General features: G+C 35.2%; 1 protein-coding gene and 1 non-coding gene across 2 annotated transcripts in view; both read right to left on the minus strand.

Moving 5' to 3' along the window:
• LOC140747616 (beta-1,4-glucuronyltransferase 1) overlaps positions 1 to 19139 on the minus strand; it is a 90440-nt gene extending 71301 nt beyond the window's left edge. Inside the window, exon 1 of the mRNA XM_073080174.1 lies at positions 18879 to 19139. The gene's annotated coding sequence lies outside the window, so the exon portion shown is untranslated. The remainder of the gene's footprint in view (positions 1 to 18878) is intronic.
• Positions 8374 to 8480, minus strand: LOC140747621 (U6 spliceosomal RNA). Its single transcript, XR_012102885.1, has one exon. It is a non-coding gene; the product is annotated as a U6 spliceosomal RNA (small nuclear RNA).
• Positions 19140 to 23661: the final 4522 nt, after the last annotated feature.

A 23661-nucleotide genomic window follows, 5' to 3' on the forward strand; every position in this document is an offset into this window, starting at 1 on the left:
TGAATCATTACAGTGCAAATTCCCCTGTACTATAAAGTACCACTACTTGAAGCGGAAAACGTCATCATTATTTCTTATAGGAGCGTGAGTATGAGTATGTGTTAACATATCGAATTTGATTGAGAAAGTCATTCATTTTTTTGTCAAAAATAAGTAGATATTCTTAATAGTGTTTATAATGGCGAAACCCAATGATTTAAAATGCAGGTACTTTGTATGAAATTATTTTAAGATGTGAGTGAAAATGATGGGAAAATATTACTTGCTGAAGGTAGACTTTAAGCCAGTATGTATCTAAAAGTATAATAATATTCCTTAATAATTGTTAAGTTTTTTAAAACTCACAGAAAAAATGAATCTGCTCAATCTCTATCAATTTTTTTTTGTCAAACTTTTTTTTATCGAAATTCAATCTTTGGTAGCCAAAGTGGATAGATAGATTATTTATAACGATCGATAGTAAACTGTGATTATTAATGTTTGTCAGAACATTTGTCACACATTTTAACTTTATGTTCTCTCTTCCCGAGATAGGTTGAGCAATGAGCAATCCGACTGTCTTCGCAAGCAATTGTTTGGCTTCTGTTTCGTCACATAACAGTCTCAAGTCGTTTCTGGTTTCTGCATATGGGATTCAATATGTCATTGACAGCAAATTATAGGCTACGTAATCATAATTCACATTGTCGTAAACATCTACCATTTATTCTCTGTAAGTGTATGTGTCGCCTCAATTTCATTTCTTCATATTTCTTTGCTATTTATAATTCAGAGACCTTAAGAGTCCATTTTGCAATATCGGGAAATCATTTAACTTATTAAATATAAAATCCGTGAAGATTTTTGACTTTGCAATTTTGATCTTTGATTTTGATTTTTGTAATTTTGATGAAAAAACAAACACAAACCGAACAAAAAGAGACTATCATTGATAAAATGTAGGTCACGGAGTATCATAAGGCAGTATGTTAGGTCCGCTTCTATTCATGATAAAATCAGGAAATTCATCCATAATTCGCTTAGAAACACGCAGTAATTTGTCAATAGAACACTTCAAATGGGCATATAATTTCGTTGTCAAGGAAACGCCACAAGTTAACAAACCGTCTCCATAGACTTTAGTACGACAATACAATGTCTCACATCAATAATTTGGGGGGGTCTTATTCATTATATCCGTCAATTGTTGTGCTAATCGAATGAGCGTTCACCCCACGCCAGACACAATAGAACGATGCAAAATAATAAGCGGACAATCACGACAATTGAGACTTTCATTGCAATAAAATTCATGCAAATACGTCCAAGGACTTTATAAACGTCTGATCAAACGCACGCATTACTCGGTCAAACATATTGTACGCTCATTGAGTGGCCACTCTATAAAATATAGTAGAACGCAATTGCTTATGCGGGCCAAGACAATTCGTGAGACAAAATATTTTATACGTCCTTTGCCCTTTATTAATACGGCTTAATAATAAGATCTTGATATTTAAGCGATTCTCTTTATTATACAAGTAATTATTAAAGATATTTCGTCTAGATACAGCGACGGCCTCGAGAGCCCGGTAGCTGTAAGAAGACTCGACACTCGAAAGTACAAGGATATGTGTATTGTTTCTCCTGTCATCTATGTTATCTATGGCATACCACACCACTGACACATAAAATATACAGACATGGGGCACGTTGGCTTCTGTCATGCACACGTCAATCAAAGCCACTATTTTTACGTTCCGTTTGTTCCAGCACACAATGTAGACTATACATGTATAATACCTTTGATAATAATGTGGTAATTAAAAAATATAATTTAATCATTTTTTGTTTTTTGCATGTATTCTTTGCATATGTTTTTAAGTGAATCCAAAGTCCGTTATTAAGAATGTATCTATTGACATTTGAGAAATACGGTGACTATTCGAATTTCGAAGAATCACGTGAAACATTAGGCCTTCTATTACGTCATTATAATGTGAAATTCTGAGCTTGCCCTTAATTCCTTGAGCGCTGGCGACATCAAATAGGTAAAGAGCAAATTCCGCATAGTATACACGCCATAACTCCGCAAAGGTTACTCTACCAGTAGGTTATGGAAGCAATGTAATTCTATGTAAAACGAGTGTTTCTGAACGACTCCGTTTGCATACTTCTCGTATTAACAATTTTTACGCAAAAACTAAAAATAATTTTGGGTTAACGAGTACTTTTATCGTACGCTGTGATGTCTCTGTATCATGTATATGTAAAGTTGTCTGTCTGTCTATCGGTTCCGTAGTTTTCAAGTTCGTACAGAAGTTAGTTTTTACTGTAACTCTGGTATTTCAATGTCTTCGGTTTCGTGCACATAACGTCTTGGAAAAGGGCATTTTGAAACTAACAGACATTTTAATTTAATTTCTTATATGGCTCGCGTGCTCGAAACACAATTGCAGGTGAATACCTGGATGGGTGCCAACCGTGAATGTTTACTAAACATTGCCGGAGATCGTTACAATTTTAGATTAATTCAAACTGTTCTGGAACCCACTTAAAAGGAACATCGGCTAAAATTAGGTAATCTTTCTGCTACAGTTTGAGTGAGAACCTTCAGATTTTCTCAGACGGCGAAGTGATGTTTTCGATTTGTATGTAATATGTATGTATGAGCGTGTATGTATGTCTATTATTTTGTATGCCCTACAGCACAAACGGCTTGATCGAATTTGATATTTATAAAAATTGCTAGTTTCGTATCTAGTCAGAAGTTAAACTTCTTATACTTTTAGCAATTACTAATTAATTCTTCTTATGTTTAAGAAATTACTCCACCGATTTTTTTTACACTTCAGAAGTAATACTTTTTGTGTCGTACGAAAAAAGATGAGTCAAATTTGAACAAATGCAACACAAAATAAAGTATCAAAGGTCATTGTTCTCGCGAATTCCCCCGCGAAAAAATGAAGTGAATATAAAAATATACGATATATTATTCATAATAAATTCAAGTAAGTAATACTTCCGACCTTCCAGTTAATTTCCTTAACACTTATTTACAAATATCGACCTTAGTTAAAATTAGCTTAATGTGAATCAAACCCCTTTTTTCTATTTACCTTAAATCATAACACGAATACCTACAACTACCTATGAATCGCAATTAGCACAAACTTCAAGTAAATAAGCGGCACGAATAGCAATTTTTTACTTCTGTTCGCTTTTTCTGGCGAATAACCGACTGACTACGAAAAATTTTGCAGACATTAAATCCAATTTTCGTGTGCTATGCTCGAAATTATCGGTTCACCTTAATTTGGCCTTGCCGTGGGTATTATTATGCAATCCGTAGGTAGTGGTTTTCCGAATCATTACTGCTCCTAGTAGAGCATTTATTTATCCTGTTTTGATATCTGCTTTTAGAGTAAGGTTTACGTCGACTAACGGATAAAGATTAGCTGGAAATACAAAATATGTCATTGATTTCAGTTGAACAGCAAGTGTAATATCGAATATTTCAGTTTCTTTTATGCAGAAAAATATAAACTCTTCTTTCAGAAAAACAATACTACCTAGAAAGTTTTTCTTAAGATGATAGGTAGAACATTTTAACATTTCTGGATACGAGTCCGAAAACTGGGTTAGGCCTGAACCAAACTCTACCAAGGTGTTTAAATTAATTGGCTACTAAATCAAAAGAAAAACCTTTCTTACAAATACACTCATATATATGCCCTAAGGACTAATTTGAAATACCTTGCAAATACACGCAAATTTATTTACTACACCTCATATATCAAACGCGACACAAGCGCCACACGCTGCTTTTAGGCGACAGGAATCGGCAACATTTTTAACTACACCGCATAATATATCAAACGCAAAGCGACACTAGCGCCACACGCTGCTTTTAGGCGACAGGAATCGGCAACATTTTTAACAGTTTAAATGTACGTTACTTGTACGAGTGCCAGCTAGGTATACAGGTAATACGGTACGCGGTGAGCCGGTAACATAATAAATAGTAATGTGCCATGTTTATTGAAGCGTTCAGCTTAAAATGGGTCTCGACGCCCTTGCAGGCACTCACTCGCCATATTGAATGTCATTGTCTATTGAATTGTATCAATTTGTGGAGCAATTGGCAGCACCGCTGACAAGTTTCGCGGACAATTGGATTAATTCAGATATTGTTCTCGTTGGTTTCATTATTCATTAGGCTCTTCTTGCGGAATAAAGGATGGTAATATCAATACAATAACGAATAAGTAGGTAATGAGGGTTACTAACACAGAAAGCGTTTTTATCATTTAAACTACATCAATATATGTGTGTTTTATTATATTTAGCTGTTACCTTCCCACCCCAAGCTACACAAGACCGATTTTGTATTCCAAATTGAATAACGTAGCTGTATTTCTGTATCTTTTTTAAATATCAGCATTGATTAACATTGTTATTGGCAATAATTATCCTTAAATGTCGCATCGGCGAAATCGTAAAACTTCCGTATTCTTGAAGATTTCACGCGCGCGAATATTAATATTTAAAGACAACAATATTTAAATATGGTACACATTTTTGATAACCTTCAGCGGCGCTGTTCTCTATTTCTTTTTAACACGCTTTTATATATGAACAGTTCTTTGTTAGTAAGACGGTGTTAAGGAAAACATATTTAAATACCAATACACATTGTATTCGTAAATGGTTTTTTGTCTGTAATTAATTCCTATTTTATCCACATAAAGTAGGACATGGACCATTCCATGTCACACGAAATATTAACATGAAGATATTAACTTCAAACATAAATCAATTATTTTAGGGTATTTCCTTTCCGTGTAATGGAATGGAAATGACGATAAATTACAATATGACCAAAGAATGACGATAGGCCTTAAAAATAGCTATAATGTATGGAAGTTTTTGTCATACTTTTTATTCTAACCATCTTTCATATGACGCATACTACGCTCAATGTGTAATAAAATATAGCGTGTATGTATGAATGTATGTATGTGTGATTCAGGCTTTTCCTTTTGAGCCCTGCCTGGGAATTCCCACACTTTATAGCCACGGGTGTCGATTTTCAAGTTCGTAGTAAAACTTATTAATGGTACCTTAACTTCTTCTATTTATAAATGTATTGAGTTTATTTAAAATCAAGTGCAATATAATATTGACGGGTCAATTTCTTTATAGGGTACTGCGAAGGTGGTAGAACCCGTTGTGGTTCGACTCCGGCGGCACCACCGCCACACCTATTTCTACCTAATAACAGCAGTGTTAGGCGCTGCTGTGTTCCGGTTTGAAGGGTGTGGTAAGGGAGACAGACTTTTCCGAGGCGTTCCAGCTTAGTCCTCAGGGGTAGCAGCGCATCTGTGGCCGACCTTAGGTAGGAATATCTAATCCTATCTGGGGTTGATCACAGATGTCCATGGGCGGCAGTAGCCACTTACCATCAGGTGGACTGCATGCTCGTCTGCTATTCCTATATTATAAAAAAAAAAAAAAAAAAACTGTATCTAATGTGACGTGGTCACTGCCCATTTATAACTACGCTGTACGATTTAAGTATCAAATGAACATTCAGTCCACATTTTTTATAGTTATACCTAACGAAAAGGCAGACGGGCTACCTGGTAGTAAGCAGTCACGGACATTTGAAACACCAGAGGAGTCAATGCGTCGCCGGCTTTGAAGGAGAGCTGTTTTTGCACCCTTCTTGAAGAGCCCCATGTAATAGTAAGTGGTCACTTGTTTTATAATACAGTTGAACCAAACGGGCATGCAGTCCATCTGATGGTAAGTGAACACCTCCAATCCTTCTATAATGTATAATATGTGACTTTTTTAAAAGTCTGATATATCCCTTATCCACACGTGACTTCTAATAGAATATAAACGCTTTCTACACTCACAGCCCCACACTAGGATTCCTGTGTCGTGGGTGCCATGGACACACACATAGACAAATACACAAAACCCAGACCCAGAAACAGAAATCGAAATTCATCATTTAGATATCTGTCTGGCCGGGGAACGAATCTATGGTAGCCGCTCCGCCACGCGGGTCGTAATTATATAATATATTAACATTGATAGCGTTAAGGAAAAATAGTTAAATGTTTGAAGAGGAAAACGAATATGTATCGCGCCACGATCATATTTTGGACACTTGGATTTCGGCCATTTGGTAGGGGCGGCAAAATTGAATAGTCTGACATATGTGTAGATCCCCACGGTTTGGTTAAATGTATGGTGTATATTGTTGGCATGATGCAATGTGTGTTTTAAGCGGGAGAGCAAAAGAAAAGGTTTGTTACGCTGCTGGTGTGGTTCAAATAAAATAAAAAAATAAAATGAGGGGTCAGTTTGTGAAGGTCTTAAATACATTTTTATAATATCTAATAAGTAGTTTTAAATTTATTTCAGAAAAAAAGATGAAAAAAAATCAATATTTCCGATAATAATAAAACTAGTTCTCAATTCAGATTACAGCAAAACTATTGTAAACATATGCCACGTTTTTAATTAATGTAAAAATAAATATTTCTTTCATGTTGTAACAATTAAAATGTTAATACAAATAAGCGTAGCACCTACTTACATTTAAGTAGCTATTAACACTATCAGAATGAAATAAAATTCAATATATATTATTTCAAAAGGTAAAAAATAACGTAACACGTTTCAAGTGGCAATTTTAGTTCGAGAAGCAAACGGTACTACCATGAATTCGCTGGCTAACCGCCAACCGCTGTCTGGTTAGTGATTTTACTTTAAAAATGGATTTTATTGCTTTCCTTTCTTAACTTTGGCTATAGCAAAAAGAACTGCTACGTCTCTGGGTTGTAGACGAATTGGTGTTTTTGTTAAAGAGTGTCACGATGTACTATACATGCATGATGCACGCGTGTATTTCACCTGAGGGTAAGTGGCTACTGCCGCTCTACGACACCTGTTCTCAACCCCGGATGGGTAATGAGGTCTTCCTAAGGTCGTGTCGCAGTTGCGTAGTTTTCGACTTTTCGGATGTTACGGTGCCCGTTCAAAAATCTGAATCTAAATAATTGAAGCGAGTCTGAATTTGCAATAATCAGAACGTTGATTAAGAAGCAATGCCAATCGAATCAAAAACCAATAAACAACCATGCTATATATGGAAACATCTACGAAAGAAGAATACATATATCACATGATACAAAATAGTGCAAAGCGTAAAATATGCATTTATCAAGATATGAAACCTTATGAAAATGTGATATATCATACATTTTTAACGTAATTGATCAAAAATTATTATCAGATTATTTTTTAAAACATTGGCAAATAAATGGGTTAAGATAAAAAACACCGAAGAAAGATACCATTTTGGTAATTAAAGATATGGAAGAGATTTTAATCTCGCGCCATGTTTTTATACATTTCGGAAGCTAATATTACAATTGCATAATATTATGTACAACCAAAAAATCAGATAAATGATATCGTTGAGTCAGTTGATAATTTAATCTTCTACGTTTATTATCCCATCTGGATAAAGTAATCAGTTTTTTTCAATCTTTTTCATAGCAAGATCCCCTCGATGTGTACAATATTTTGAGATTTTCTATCTATCTATCTATTGTATCGGTACACTATTTTACTGACTCACCACATCACAAGAACGATATAACTTTTATACCTACCAGGATCGAACCTGAACCCCGCTAAATTTCGAACTAGTTAGGTTACAGGTACAGGTTACAAGTACAATTAGCAAGTCGATTTCCAAGCAATTTAATGCCAATCAACAGTTCAGTTATTTTTTAATTAATTATGTACACTTAGACTTTACGCCCAAACACCACTTATCACTTATGAAACATTTAGTTAAGATTTTTTCGGTCCTCCTCTAATTTACATTGAAAATACCTTTGCACTCGTTTGTACATCAAAGAAATGTACATACAGTTACGTAACGGCAAACATTTAAAATTGCACTCCGTAATTAGCAGATTAACAGTATTGCGTATTCATTACACCGTTTGAATCCAATCATCTTGATTAGTTAAGAGCACGTCCTCTCAATGCGATAAGAAAATTGCAGGAGGTTTCATGTTTTAATAGGCAGAGATAAGTGATTTTTGCCGTGGAAGTTGTAATCTTGCTTTCGGTTCATCTGTCGGTTATATCATTAACCCATTACTGTCCCACTGCTGAGCACGGATCCTCTCAAAATGAGAAGGGTTACTACGCTAGTCATCTGTCCCCTCAAAATGAGGAGGTTTACGTAGTTTAACATGTTAGTCATCTGCATTGGCAGACTTCACATATTCACTTCAGTCGCCTCTTACGACAGGCAGGGGAGACCACAGCCCTATTCTGGTCCCGGAACTACAGGGACAGAAAAATGTGGTACGCTTCACGATTTTGCGTGTCATTCTTGCGCAGGGGCCATGCTAATCTACTCTGTATCGTTCCGCATTTGGTATATGTACTGCCGGAGCGAGTACCCAGTAACGAAACCTACATGATAGTTTTATTGATGGTAACTTTTTTTTTTTTTTTAGTTTTATTGATAATTTACTTTCCCCTAATTATTTTCTTAGAATTACATAACTTCGCAAAAATATTCGAAGCTTGGACCCAAAGATTGAGAGGCCGAATATCAACAACTAATCTATCAAGGCTCTATTTACAGTAATTGAGTTATTACAACACTCAAATAGTAATATATTGATGGTTTGTCCACAAAATTTATCGTTATTCAAGTTTTCACATCGGATTGAAAAGTGAGGATAACCGATAATGTCTACAGAAAGGTATATAAATCTACGACGTTATTGTCTTAATACTATATCATTACAGACGGCTGGTGAAGACAACTAAATAACAAAATTACACACCCAAGATACGCTAGCTAAATAATATGATATGAATTTAACAATTGTGACATGTGTTTACAACGACTTAACAAAAACTATGTAAATTATACAGCAGCTTCTTTGGAAATATTAATTACATTCTGTACCACGAATGAAAAGTAATCAGGTGGAAAATTACACGCGTGTCAAAGCGACATTTAAAAATAAAGTGTCAGGTTGTTCTCATGTTGATGAGTCATAGAACATGTTAATCGTTGGTCAGTATTACATTGTGTATTGCAGGGTTTGGCTTCGAATCCCGTCGTTCCACAACAAGCGTATATTTCGGTATATATTCACAAGGGCCATTTTCTTGTCACGCGGCCCTACGCCTGCACGCGTTCCACACGCACAGGTGCATTAACTCGCTGCAGTTTTTTCACGACCGTGTGTGTTTGACCAAGTTCACTCCAGGACGCAAGCCTGTGTGACAAGTAAATAGTTCTTACGATTTTATTAAAAAATATTTTTAATGTAGGGGCAAATACCATCACTTTAAAAAGGCCTTTGAATCAGTCATTGAATTCAATTCCTTCTCGATCCAAAATTGAAACAGGATCCATCTAGCGAATTTTTCGAAAACTACCTGAGTGTATTGTATTGCTTAGATAGTTTAGTACTTATTAAAATGTCTGACAAAAGACATTGAACATTTTTTGCATTTACGTTAGTGTCATTTTAAGGGTACAATTTGCCCAAATATATTGATGACCTACTACGCGTGCCCCAAACAAACAATTCTGAAGGGCAGTCGCAAAATAGGGATGAATTGTGTTGTAAAGGTAATTCATTAGGGTGATTGTATTCAAGCGTCTAATGGGCCTAATGATACAATAGCAACATTAGCAGTCGTGTCACTTGTCACGCATATACGCCAGCTCTATCGAATAAAGTGCTACCCACGCTTCACCGCATTGAAATTACATGTGTATTTCATTATAATGTTATCTACACAAATGAATAAATTAGGCTTCTATCTACTAACTCAACTAGCTGCCGTTTCCCCGAACTAATTACTGTAGCAATACAAAGGAGTTAGTGTTCTCATGTACGCACGAAAAAGTTATACTTTTTGGTGCTATTAATGAAATATTTTTATGCAGCAAATAATCACGAAAAAAATACCTAAAAACCACAGATATAATATGTATCATTCACGCCTAAATTACACTTTATTTTGTTTGGCAAATGAAGTTTAACGTCAAAAAATATTTTAATTAATTTTGCACTCGGAACACTATGTTTTCCTCACCAATAATAAGATAATATTTAACACGTATTAAATATGGATATGTATATGTATTAAATATGTACGAGTATATTTAATTGTACAATTTTATAGTTTTTCGTAAAACAGATAACACTATCTCACTCGGTCTAAAACTGATTCCAGTTTGAAGTCCGCTCCTAATGTATATGTCCTCACACTGGCGCCACATCGCAATGCCCAGTGGAATGGCGACCATCGACTCCGATCCCGTTACGCTGTATCACGAAATAAAAAGGATAAACGATTAAATCGCAAAAATACGTAATCGCTGATACTTTGGAACCAGTTTCTACCCGACTGCAAGGAAGGGTTATGCTTTTCGCACCTATCTTCGTACTTTGTTTTATTGTATATTGGATAATACTAAGAATTAGGGAAGGTTCTGTAAATAAAGAATTCCTATAATAAGATCAAGCTTTCATTAAATTTGTCAGAAAGTTCAAGTGTTCATAGATAAGTAACGCCCAAAAAAAAAGTTCTAAGTGAACTCTTTTTTTTTAAATAAACGCTTTCCACACTCACAGCCCCACACTAGGATTCCCTGTGACACACACATAGACAAATACACAAACACCTAGACCCAGAAACAGAAATCTAAATTCATGATTTAGATATCTGTCTGGCCGGGGATCGACCCCGGGACCCTTTGCGCGTCAAGTCCGTATAGTGACCGCTCTGCTACGCGGGACGTCGGAGTCTCCTTATGGGTATTAAATTGAAAGGGCTAATCCGCAAGAATTCGAAAATATGTATCATCACCACAATACTAAAACAACGAATAAATAATACCATTTGAAGGTCGTAAAACCCTTTGTGGTTCGACTCCGGCGGCACCACCGCCACACCTATTTCTACCTAATAACAGCAGTGTTAAGCGCTGCTGTGTTCTGGTTTAAAGGGTGTGGTAAGTGAGACATACTTTTCCGAGGCGTTCCAGCTTAGTCCTCAGGAGTAGCGGCGCATCTGCGGCCGACCTCAGTTGGGAATATCTAATCCTATCTGGGGTTGATTACAGATGTCCATGGGCGGCAGTAGCCACTTACCATCAGGTGGCCTGTATGCTCATCTGCTACTCCTATATTATATTAAAAACATATAATACAATAATATATTCGAACGGAACCCGTACGATTAATGCCAGCGGGTTTTTTTTTTTTTACCTTTTATCTATAATTAGATTATGCTTTTGTATGCAACACTTTAAGTAGAGATTGTCGATCTCTTTAGCATGCATTTCATGGTAACCGGCTTTTAAAACGTTCTCTAGAAATCTATTTAAAACTCCTTAAGGCGAAGTTAATATCTTAAGAGGACGTCATCAGATTATTTATAGAGCGATCGATGTAATGTAACCCATAGTTGTGTAATCGTTAGAAGAAAAGTTCCTTTTTTGAATTGAATAAATTCATTTTATATGTAAACGATACCTATCTGATTCTAACGTAATGTTTACGAATAACAAATATAGGATCTTTTATTCCGTTTTACTTAGTTATACATGTAAAATTACTTTTCTTATCTTTTTTAAATGGTCAAAATCGATTTTTAACAGTTCTCTGCGCCCTGTCGCTGTATCAAATTTCATGGGCCGTATTCGGCTAGAACTGGCTATCTTAAGATAGTTTTACAATAAGACAAGTGTATTTATAAATAAATTAATGAGAAGCGGCCGTGGATTGTAATTTGAGCTTTACCACGTGTGCTGGGTTCTCATATTCGCGTAAGACTTCTTATACATGTAGTATATAACCAGGTTTATTTGTAAAACAATAACATTTACGTCAGTTCATAGATTAGTAAAGATACTTCGCCGTCTTGAAATTGAATGAAGCCACAAACGGCTTATTAGTAAGTTCTTTTTTAGAATTCATGACAAAAAAAAAACATTTTTAGAAAAAAAAATACGAATAAATAACTAATACTGCGTAATTTACATAATAAATAAATAATTATTTCAAATATTTTAGGGATATTTTAGCACGGAGACGTGGCAAAACTTTTTTACGCAACTATTTCAATTCTCAAAACTGGGTACATTTTCTTGTTCGGAGTGAGTAATCTTTACTAATCTACGCGTCAGTTATTAATAATTATTATTATCAATCTATACATTTTTATGATCATACATCGTAATTTGACAATGTCTAGTAGGTACAAACAAATTGTTCAAATGTCGATCTTTAATAGGCATTGGATAGACTGATTATTAATTGATTATTAAAGGTTAATATGTAATATTTTCATTACCTTTGTTTTGATAAATAGTATTAATGTTATTAGGTACATTTTCTTGATGATGCAATTTTATCTTTTGTTATATAATATACATTATTTTTATTCATGTAAAAAAAGTAATGAAAGAAAAAATATTATTCTGAACAAAATAAAATGAAACCAAGGCACCTTGTTTAATTTCTTAAAATATAATTAACTATTTTATTTAGTATTTAGGAACTAAGCAGTTAATAAAGTAAACACTCACGTTTAAAAATGCGACTACAGTAAATATTTTTAAATGCTAAAAAAACGACGAGTTTTAATTAATATCTGAAAAGTATCATAATTATTTGCTTTACAGTAGCACGTGTATAGCCGGCCTTATCCTTGCTGCTTGACAACTTCGGGACCTTGCGAATAGGGAAACGGTGTTCGAGTATTATGTGTTGCAATGTAACTGGTCTAGGTTAGCATTACTTCTACCAGCTAGGTTTGTAACTGTGAGCTGAATTAATATTCGATCACATGGTAGGGATGGCGAATCGTTTCGAAAAAGAACGTTTCTTGAATCGATTTAAATCGAAGTGCAATATATCGATTCACAAAAAAATCGAGGCTCACAGAGTCGATTCTCCAAAAATCTATCTTCGATCTTTTTAGCTAAAATGGGCGAAGATAGCGGTTATCAATTCTACCTCTACTGACTAGGCTTGTAACTGTGAGCTGAATTAATATTCAGATCACACGAATAAGTTGCTGAGCTGCAGTTCAATTCCAGTCTAAATTGATTACGATTCATAAATATTATCAAATCAAAGACTGATTCATTCATTTGTCTTTCGCCGGCCTTATCCTTCTGCTTGATAACTTCGGGACTTTGCTAATAAGAAAACGGTGTCCGAGTATGTATTGTTATATGACTGATAAGTAGCAGGGGTGTCAGCTCATTCAACTAAGCTCAGAACGGATCTCTAGTAATTTTTAAATTAATTCAGCTCAGAAGTTGTAACTCTGAACTGAATTCATACTCAAATCGCATGATGAGTTTCTGAGCTGAGCTTCAATTTCGAACGGCCCATGACTACAATCTTTATGATGTATTTAAGGCCATTAATCGCCAGGATTGATTCTACCACCTATGTGTATAGCTCTGAGCTACAAAATGTGCAGATCACACGAATCAGTTGCTGAGCTGCACTTCAATTGGAAAATGGCTCATGGCCCTTTATCAAAAGAGGACTTAATTAATTGATTGATGATTTTATAAATTTCAGGATTATTCATTACAAGTAGGTATTTAATGAAACTTGAACTGATCTGGAAGTTTTATTTGAACAAGCTCCATATCGACTAGTGGTTCTACCTGAAGCCATAATAGATGCATTGCAAACCCTCTAAAACCAAGTTGGAATGCCTCGGAATCCGAGGCTCGGATAAGTATGACGTCCTTACCATACCTTTCATAGCGGAACACAGCAGCGCTTAACACTGCTGCTATTAGGCAAATATAGGTATTGTGGTAATTGTGGTAATCTCCGGAGTAGAAACATACAGGGTTCTTGAATAAATTGTTTCCCCAATTTTTTTTTGCTTCAATTTATTTTCCCATATTTCTGTCTCGTACATTCTTTTCATCAATTTATTGAGCGTGCTACAGTAATATAGTCCATGTGTTTAATATATCAATTTGCAAACCGTATGTGAACTGCAAGGTTAAAATATTTATTCTTATTTAGACGTCCCTCATTCTTGCATATTAAACTGTAGGTACAAAATAGTTATTCAATCCATTCTATACTGTTTCCTTTGATAAGTAAAATAGAAAGATACTTCACCTCCTTGAAATTCAAAAAAAGCCACAAAAGGATGATTTTATAATTTATTTTTTTTAATTATTGACAAATAAAAAACATTTTTAGAGAAAATTTTCGTATAAATAATTAATACTAGGAAATTGACGTAATGAATAAATAAGTATTTCAAACATTTTAGAATGGAGACGTGGGAATATTTTATTTTAGCACACAATTTCAATTCTCAAAACTGGTTAACAACAACAAGAAAGTCTTGTTAGGAGTGATCATTCTATGTATTTCACTCATCTAAGACTGTTGCAATGATAATGACACTACAACAATGTTAATTTATCATCGCTTCTTGGATAACATTCATACTGTCATTAAACATTGTATATCTAATCACTACTTACATCATAATTACTTAATCATACTTGAAAGGTGATAGAGACAGTATGGTCCGACCGGGAAGGCACCATACCTATTTCTAGCGTGGAAGATGACGGGTGTAGACCTCAGTTGACTTACATATGAAGCGACGATCGTAGTCCTCAGGACGTGCAACGATATTTATTGGCATCAGGTATCCAGTTTTATATAGAAGTCACAGTCAGTGACCGGTTATCAGATCCAATAAATAAAAAATCAGTGGAGATTGAAATATTTCATATAAAAAATAATATTGTCCCATTGTCCTTACTTGCTCTTGAAGTTCTAGTACTTCATAACAAAACAGCAAAACAAAACCTTAACTTTAAGGTTTTGTTGACTCGCGACATTGATTTAGTTTTTGCGAGATCGTTCTTCCGGCAGTTAAACAAGTTTGTAAACAATAAGTAATTGCTTTATTCTATTCTACATATTTCAGGACATGGATAATAGATCCATCGTGAATATACGTACTTACTGTATTATGATCATCAATCCATTACTGTTCCTGTCTGAGTACGGGTTTTCTTTCAGTGTGAAGGCTTTAGTTTAGGCCACAGTCCACTTCCCTGGCCAATTGCGAATTAATAGACTTCATGCAACTTTGAGAACTTTTTTAAGGAATTTCCAAACGCATAGGTGTCCTAACGATGTTTTCTTTCACCGTTGAAGTGATGAAAACATCATCAACAAGCGACAATTAATCTCTAATACGCAAGTAGATGAAAAGACAAATGTAAGTACCAAGGATTCGATCGCCGTTTGAGAAGCTAAGTTTCAAACCAATGGGCAACGCGCTAAGAGGACTCCGGTTGCGTTCCTCAGGAGATCCCGGAGTCCTTTACGCAGCGCCAAGGACGGCCACCGGGGGCGTTTTAGTGCGGTAAGAATCCCACATAACTCTGTGTCGCTCCCATTGCACCGGGTACTTTTCGAATGTCTCCCCTCGAAAAAAAAATGTTTCAATCTAATAGGCCATTACTACGTATATATACAAGTTTTTATGTAACTTAAATAACCCTCTTCAATATTCTTTTGCCTGAACCTGATTTCAAGCTATTGTGAATAATAGACAAGAGCTTGGTATGTGTGTTCTTTTAATGGACGCTGTGCAATAATTGCATGTATTGACTGACGTGAACAGCCTTAGGCTCTAAAATAAGTTATGGCTAATTCTGAGCTTCACTAGGTGCCGAGGAATGCAGTCGGCGCAGGCGCATTGTTCAGTTATCTAAACACCACAGGTCGGAGTAGTTTTAAATAGTAAATACTATTGACTCAACGGCATACGGTTCTCATAACCGATGTACACTTTGCACTTGACATACGCTTGGTTGATTGGAAACGAGGTACGTACGCATTTTATAATGATCCATATTCTAAAACGAATGTAGAGTAAGATTAGTGAAGCATTTTTATAATTGAATAACTTGTTATCCACCTGATGTACTTAACATTGTAATCACTAATCAGTATGGCTAATTCTATCAACAATCTTACACATCATCATCAAATGTACAAATACACCAATAACAAGTGTCTGCTAAAAATATAGCATATGTTACTCTCAAAATTAAGACGACAATCCAACAACTACTCATATGTTAAAATCGATCAAGTCGTTTGGGCTACAGGGCGTGCCAAAGAATAAGACATACATATATACATGCATGCATACATACATACATACATACGCTCGAATAACATTACCCTCCGTTATCAGGTTAAAATGCATGGGACAGAAAGGCAATCGGTAATTAAATTTCATAACTGATCCTTTTTCCAGTTTGACCGCTTTTAGTTACGCATACCGTAAAAATCATTAAATCCTAAACTTTTAATTAGAATCCCGCTTCAAACGCATAAAATTAAGTGCTTGGTAAGTACTTGCGTTATGACCTAATAAGTACTCTGGTTTAGTACGTTTCGAAAATATTAAACCTTGTTAACTTTATTTAAGTGGCAACTAGAAACTCATAAGCTTTTAAAATTTATATTCTCAAGGACTACTAATCTCCACATCTCAAGTATGTAGTTAGTGTTAGAAAAAAATAAAGAGTACTTTATAAATACCGTTGCAGGGAATTTCAAAGAACTTTGCGTATGACGGGGCTTAGGGTTCCAACGTTATTCGTTGTTGTGTAATGGGATTTGTTTAAGGGATAGGGTTGAGTCGCCAACGTAAAAAGACCCTCCAAATTGATTTAAGCCTCGACTGAACTGCTTAAAGTGCCCCTACTCGACAGTCCTTTCAACGTTGGCTTTTTGAAACCAAACATATGAATAACGACAAGTCGTTATTATAGTCAACGAGAAAAGCACCCACACAGGTGTAGGCCCGTGTTCTAACTTAACTTTCTGTACTAATATATAAAAGGGGACCTAAAAGACTGCCCTGAAGTGCTCTTTTAGCTTTTGTGCTTTTATGTGACTATAGAGAGCCCCCTTTCCCTAATACACTCACACTACGTAGTGGGTACATATTTTTAAGGTTTTATTAACTGTTCCCGCTGTAATACTTAAATATATAAACATAAAGTACGTTAAGATATTAAAGCAATACTGCAGAGTATGCAGACACGCACCGCCTTTAGCACTCGTATAATTTTCATCTTATTGTGTTTTGTATCCATTCTCCCGCATTTTGTCGGTCTGGTTGGTGCAACATGAGTGCATACCGGTCTATTGATTTGAAGCGACGAGGGGGCGTGATTCGCGTGTAACACTATACTTATGTAGGTATCAACACCAACACATACTGATTCATTGTCTTTTAAAATTCTAAACGTTTTTACCACCGATTTACTGTAACGGTCGTATGGAATGCTATAAAATCTTAAGTAGTCTTGCCACTTAGTTCTTTAGCGTTTGCTACAAATACTAATCGAACTGAAATTTTATCATGAGTTGATCTCAATATAGAAATGAGGTCTGCTATTTGATACAATCGAAGCATGTTAGAATTCGGTTGGCTCATTTAGTTTTTCATAGTTGCAAGAATTACTTGACGATTTGTACACATTTCGCAAGCTTTGTGGAGCAAACGTGTCGGGGAGCCATTATGGATGGCTCTCTTAGATGTCTCACAAAGATTACGACGTTGTTTCATCAATCTAAAATACCATCTGGATAACGAAATGTTTCTCATTTTTTTAGAATAACATTTTAACTTACCGTTACACTTAAGTAAAACTGTGTTAGTAACGCTTCAATAGCCTGAATTCGCCTTAATGGACGTCTATGCCGCCGACATTTTTAAATGCATTAGGTTAACGAGTTTTTTGCACATTGGTTTGAATCAAAATAATGGAGTTGACAATAAAATGTTCCTTAAACATAAGTTGATAATACTTAGTATGGCTTATGTTTGCAAAACGACTTATAAAAGTAAAATACACAAAAAATATATCTAAGATGTAGTTAATAAGTGAAATAAAGATGAGTCTTTCCGCGTACAACTATATGGATACGTTTTTTGTCATACTCCAAAAAATCCTACTCTTTATGTTAAATCAGTTGAATCCAATTGATTTAACATAAAGAGATTAAATATATATGATATAATATATTTGAACTTCTTTGATTTAAAACAAGTTATCCAGAAATCTGTGTCATGTACAATATCATTGGACCAATTAGATCTTTGCATGTTTATTGAAATTTACCAAACATCAAATATTTGGTTCTATTCACATGGCTTCGATCTGCAGTATTGTTAATCGTAGATTATAATGTGAATGAAAAAAAAGGATGGGTTTCTCCATTGATATAGAAAGCAAATCCACGATCAACGACTTGCTAATTGGAAAATACATTTTCGGCAGGTAGTATTATAACTGTATGAATGAACTATTAAGTTAAATCGTTATGGGTCAAACGTTACTTATTACAATTTAAGTATCTATGTACTTATTGAGTAAATATTTTAGCATGAAGAGTCAATATCAATAAAGTAACACTATCGTATAGTTCAAAATTTCAAAAGGAACGGCAGACGAGTTTAAAAAAGTTTGTGACCTTGTCACAAGATGTTTGTAAGCGAGATCAGTGTAGATGAAATTTCGCTTTCGCCAGATTCTTTACACACGTGTGTATATTCAACTCATAAAAAAGCAACGAAGGCGCGATTAACGATGCTAATTAGCATAACTCGTTGAAATATACAGCACGCTGTACTTTGACAAAAATTCGTAGAATCGGAAGGATACAGTGAACAATGTGTCGTAGCCACGAAAGTGAAGGATAAGATTACTAAACATCAATGAATTTACTCACCGAAGTGTTATGTTTATTTTTTCTTTCACTAACGTTCCAAGCCCGCATTTGCGAATAGGACGAGCCAGGATGCGCACTATCGTTCCGTTACGCGGTATAAATAGTGGCACTCTCCAAAAATACACGGAATATCAGCGACGTGGTGCACTTGTATATATTTTTTGCGGACGACAAGTGTGAGTAACGTACATAAGTGTCGTGAGACGAGCGGCACAGGCGCCCCGGGTAGCGGCGCGCGGCGAACTGTTGCCACTCCACTCCTATTGGTACTCGCGCGGTTCGGCTCGGAAGCAACGGGCGACGTCGGGCGACCCGCGTGCCGCTCCGGGACAAGGGACCGTGAAAGAAGGGCCACAACCCGACGCGAGGTTTTTTGTCCTGTCTAATATTAGCAACAAACTCTACCCGTTTGGTCTATCTATTCTTTAAAATTAATCAGTGTCCAACAATTGATCATTGTCACATGCCCGACGCCGACCTTGTGTAGGTACTTATATTATTCGTTTATTTGTATTGTTGGGATGTGAGTAATTATTTGTATTCACTTGAATTGGGCAAAATAGTATTTCTCGATTAGGTAATATGTATAAACATACGAACAAGGAAATACTTCAACTGTACCAACCAACAAATAGTTTAAAATCATATGCGTATGTTTTTTACTGCCGTCCTCGAGCCTTACTTGGGGAATTCTTTGTGGGAGAATGTTTCATTTGATAAATATAGAAAAGCTAGACAAACACGAGACTTGAAATGTTTGAGCGGAATTTATGTCGACGTGGGTCAATATTAACCCCAGAGTTACTTGCGGGTTAACAAATTAATAACAAAATTGTACCTACAGAAAAAGCTTCTAAATTTTAACTATGATAATGTTTGATTAAAATATATAAAAAAGTGTGTAAATAAATGATGACCTTGATAAAAAGCATATCATAACAAAAATGAAGAAATAAAATCAATTGAAACTATTATTTCAGAGTTTTAACTAAGACAATGTTTGATTTAAATCTTCTGGAACTTTTCCACAAATGATGACCTTGACAAAAATTTAATTTAAAATAATTTTAAAATATTTTTTTCGTATATATGGGAACTGAAACTTTAGTAGACAGTGAGTACATAAATACAGATTCTAATTCCAGTGTCGCAGTACGTAGGTCGCTATCTGACTTCCGGGACTGGCCGACTAGGAAGCTACGTAATGTAATAGAAGACGAATTGCACAATTTCCTGCACTAGGAATGCTATACTTATATGGGATACGTTCGACCAATTATAATATAGGGTTAATAAATAAGGTAAGTTGGGATAATTTCGCTAGGGTAGAACCGTATGAATCGGATTGCAGGCTAATTGGATAATATTTTTTAATTAAAATATGGCCTAATAAGATACATACATCATTTCTGAGGGAGCGTATATTATGATATCTAATAATTGTCGAATGTTACCCCAACTTACCTTAGCTTCTGTATATTAGCAACGATATTCCAACCATTTAGCCGAATGCAAGTTTTAAGACTATTCACACCTTTAAGATAATAACTTTCAGGAAAAAAGTATAGTGAGAAAGGCACATATACCTTTTCCGGGCTTTATATTTCTTCACGTTAAAGTAACTGATAATTAAGTTGATAATGACATAGTATCTTATACATACTATGTACATATTTTCGAAAATTCAACGCTGTATCTTTGGGACTCCAATCTTGAACCTCTATAGTGTGAGGTCGATTTTACTACCATTAATCTATCCTTGCTTTTGTGTAAATAACTTGGATTGCTCCAGCGGAAGCTGCGTTATATGATAGTTCACCTTCACAACAAAATGTCCAAGATATCACGTTTCAAGCGATTGGGGATGCAAATTAAATTAATTACTACAGAAATGGTAATTTATAAAATGTAATTGCCGTATTTACTTAAAGCGTACAAATCTCGATATTTTATCATGAGCAATCCATCTTAACAATTAAATGACTAATAGACGTTTGATTAGATAATAATATATTTATCAATTATCTTCAAATTAATCATTAGAAAGAAATCTTGATTGTTAGATTACGATAACGTTATCAGTATGAACTGTTCCTATCGACAGTGATAGTCTAGTGCTTGAAAATCAGCCTATCAATCTGGGAGTCCGGGATTTCATACCCAGACACATCTATTTTTGTCAAAGTACCTAATTTGCGTAATAAAAACAAATTATCGCTTTTTCTACAGCGAAAGATCATTGTGAATATAGATATTTGAGAGTTATTTAAAAATAAAGTCGTCTGAAGTCTACCAATGCACTTGGCTAGCGTGATAAACTACCTACTAGAAAATTATTATAAGAACGAAGAACGTGACTACGAAAAGTCTAATACACCATATGTAAAAATCCGTCAAGCCGTTTGGGCTGCAGAGGGTGCCAAAGAATGACACATACCTATAAACATGTATACATTTTTTTTTATAATATCAGAGTAGCAGACGAGCATGCAGTCCACCTGATGGTAAGTGGCTACTGCCGCCCATAGACATCTGTAAGCAACCCCAGATAGGATTAGATATTCCTAGCTGAGGTCGGCCACAGATGCGCCGCTACCCCTGAGGACTAAGCTGGAACGCCTCGGAAAAGTCTGTCTCCCTTACCACACCCTTCAAACCGGAACACAGCAGCTCCTAATACTGCTGTTATTAGGTAGAAATAGGTGTGGCGTTGGTGCCGCCGGAGTCGAACCACAAAGGGTCTACCAGCTTCAGTACATACATACCATACCATACCATACCATACCTTCATACATAGATACGCTCGGAAAACATTACCCTAAACAGTTGACTATTAAACTTCTTACTCTAAGAGGAGGTCCGTGTTCAGCAATAGGATAGTAATAAGTTGACCACGACTGCCTCACATGAGCGATCAAAAAGACAAGGATAAAAAAATCCAAAGCAAGATTTTCCTTCAGATTTTAAAGTACCCAGGAAAGGACACCACTCTTTCCTTATTATGGAGGAACTCATTGATCACAATTGCAACATTCAACCTTAAATAAAATATGAGGAAAGTTCTTTAGGAAACTATGTCGACATTCGAGTCATTGAATTCAATCAATCGCGAACGCCAGTGAGGAAACATTTTATTAATCTTTTTATTACATATCTAATCAACACCGTTCAATTATATTATGATTAATCATAAATATTCATGTCTGATATACCTTTCCGCCGCGCTGTATTTCAGCCTAATACTAGCAGTTAGCAATTAATTTGTTTGATTAAATTGTTTTGATTTAAAGGGAGAGACATTTTGTGGGACTCTACATAACCTTTGGTCTTTGGGCTTCTGTTCATGGCCTTAGATGACAATTACCGTTTACCATCACATGGACTGTATTCTCATTTTTTACTTCTATAAAAATATATCTTAAGGATAAATGAATGATAAATATATTAAGATTTTTTAGGGATCTGCATATCACGTATTTTCCTATGTTTAATCAAGATATGCCAGAAACTTAACTGATTTTGTTTTCGTAAATCATATAAATTAACTGCCAACAGTTAAGTAGTAAGTACGCATGACTGTACATCATTGGGTTAAAATAGCACACTTATATAAGCGCAGTAATTATCGCCACAATGAGGTAACACTAACCATCATACAATTACAATGAAATGTATGGACCAATTAGAGAATCGTAAATCATGAAAGATTGAAAAGGTGAAATTGAAAGTTAAAATGTTATTTGTGACCTATATTGGTAGAAGAACTGATGACATAGGAGAAAAGTAAAGGTAACGCAAGTTAGGAATACATTTAACTTCTCAATAATTATAACCTGAAGAAGATAATAATTATAACCTTCTCAACACCACTATAACATAATTAATACAACATATAATAATTATTAATTGAATAATTATAACAAGAAGACTGCGTAAAGTTATGAGTTCTTCTTATAGACCCCAAGAAAAGGTAAGGTAGAATTCTGTAGTACCCTGTCTTCAGACCATTCAGAAATTGTTTCTTTAGGGAAAGTTTTTATCGGCCAGTGGGACTTAAGGGTGCCTTTCCATAAGATATACGAAGTAGCTAAATTAGATAAATGAGTTTCTTTTTCAATGAGGCGGATGTATGGCAAATACATGAAGTGCGTTGTTAGTTTGATTTTACGAAATTTTATTGAAAACCAAACAATCCTGTAGTGGATTTTATGCACATACATAGCTCCATCCATACCTCACACATCTCTGGTGGAAAGCACTTATACACTTAAGAGCTTTTGCCCGCGGCTTCGCTCGCGTTACGAAGTAATATTATTAACTAAGAAGATTTATACAAACTTTCATCCCCTATTTTATCCCCTTGGGGGTAGAATTGATCAAAATCCTTTCTTAGCGGATGCCTACGTCATAACATCTACCTGCATGCCAAATTTCAGCCCGATCCGTCTAGTGGTTTGGGCTGTGCGTTGATAGATCACTATGTCAGTCAGTCACCTTTGAGTTATATATATATATATATATATATATATATATATATATATAAATACACTTACGAATGAGATCAGTAAGCATCAGTGTACAACGTTACTCATATTATAAAACCCCTCCAGCATTCTTTCTGCGAATTAATTACACGGTTTCATATACATACGAGTATATTGCAGGTTAAAGGCCGTCATGTTTTGCCGACAAATGCTCGAAACGGTTGGTTAGTTTGGTTACGCTTTACATTGCAAAAATGCACATATATTGTATATGGTCTACTAGACTCGCCGAGGATCTG

Source organism: Epargyreus clarus, unplaced genomic scaffold (genome assembly GCF_041222505.1).
Source record: "Epargyreus clarus isolate Ecla_fem2 unplaced genomic scaffold, WU_Ecla_fem_2.2 ptg000014l, whole genome shotgun sequence".
NCBI classification, from domain to species: domain Eukaryota; kingdom Metazoa; phylum Arthropoda; class Insecta; order Lepidoptera; family Hesperiidae; genus Epargyreus; species Epargyreus clarus.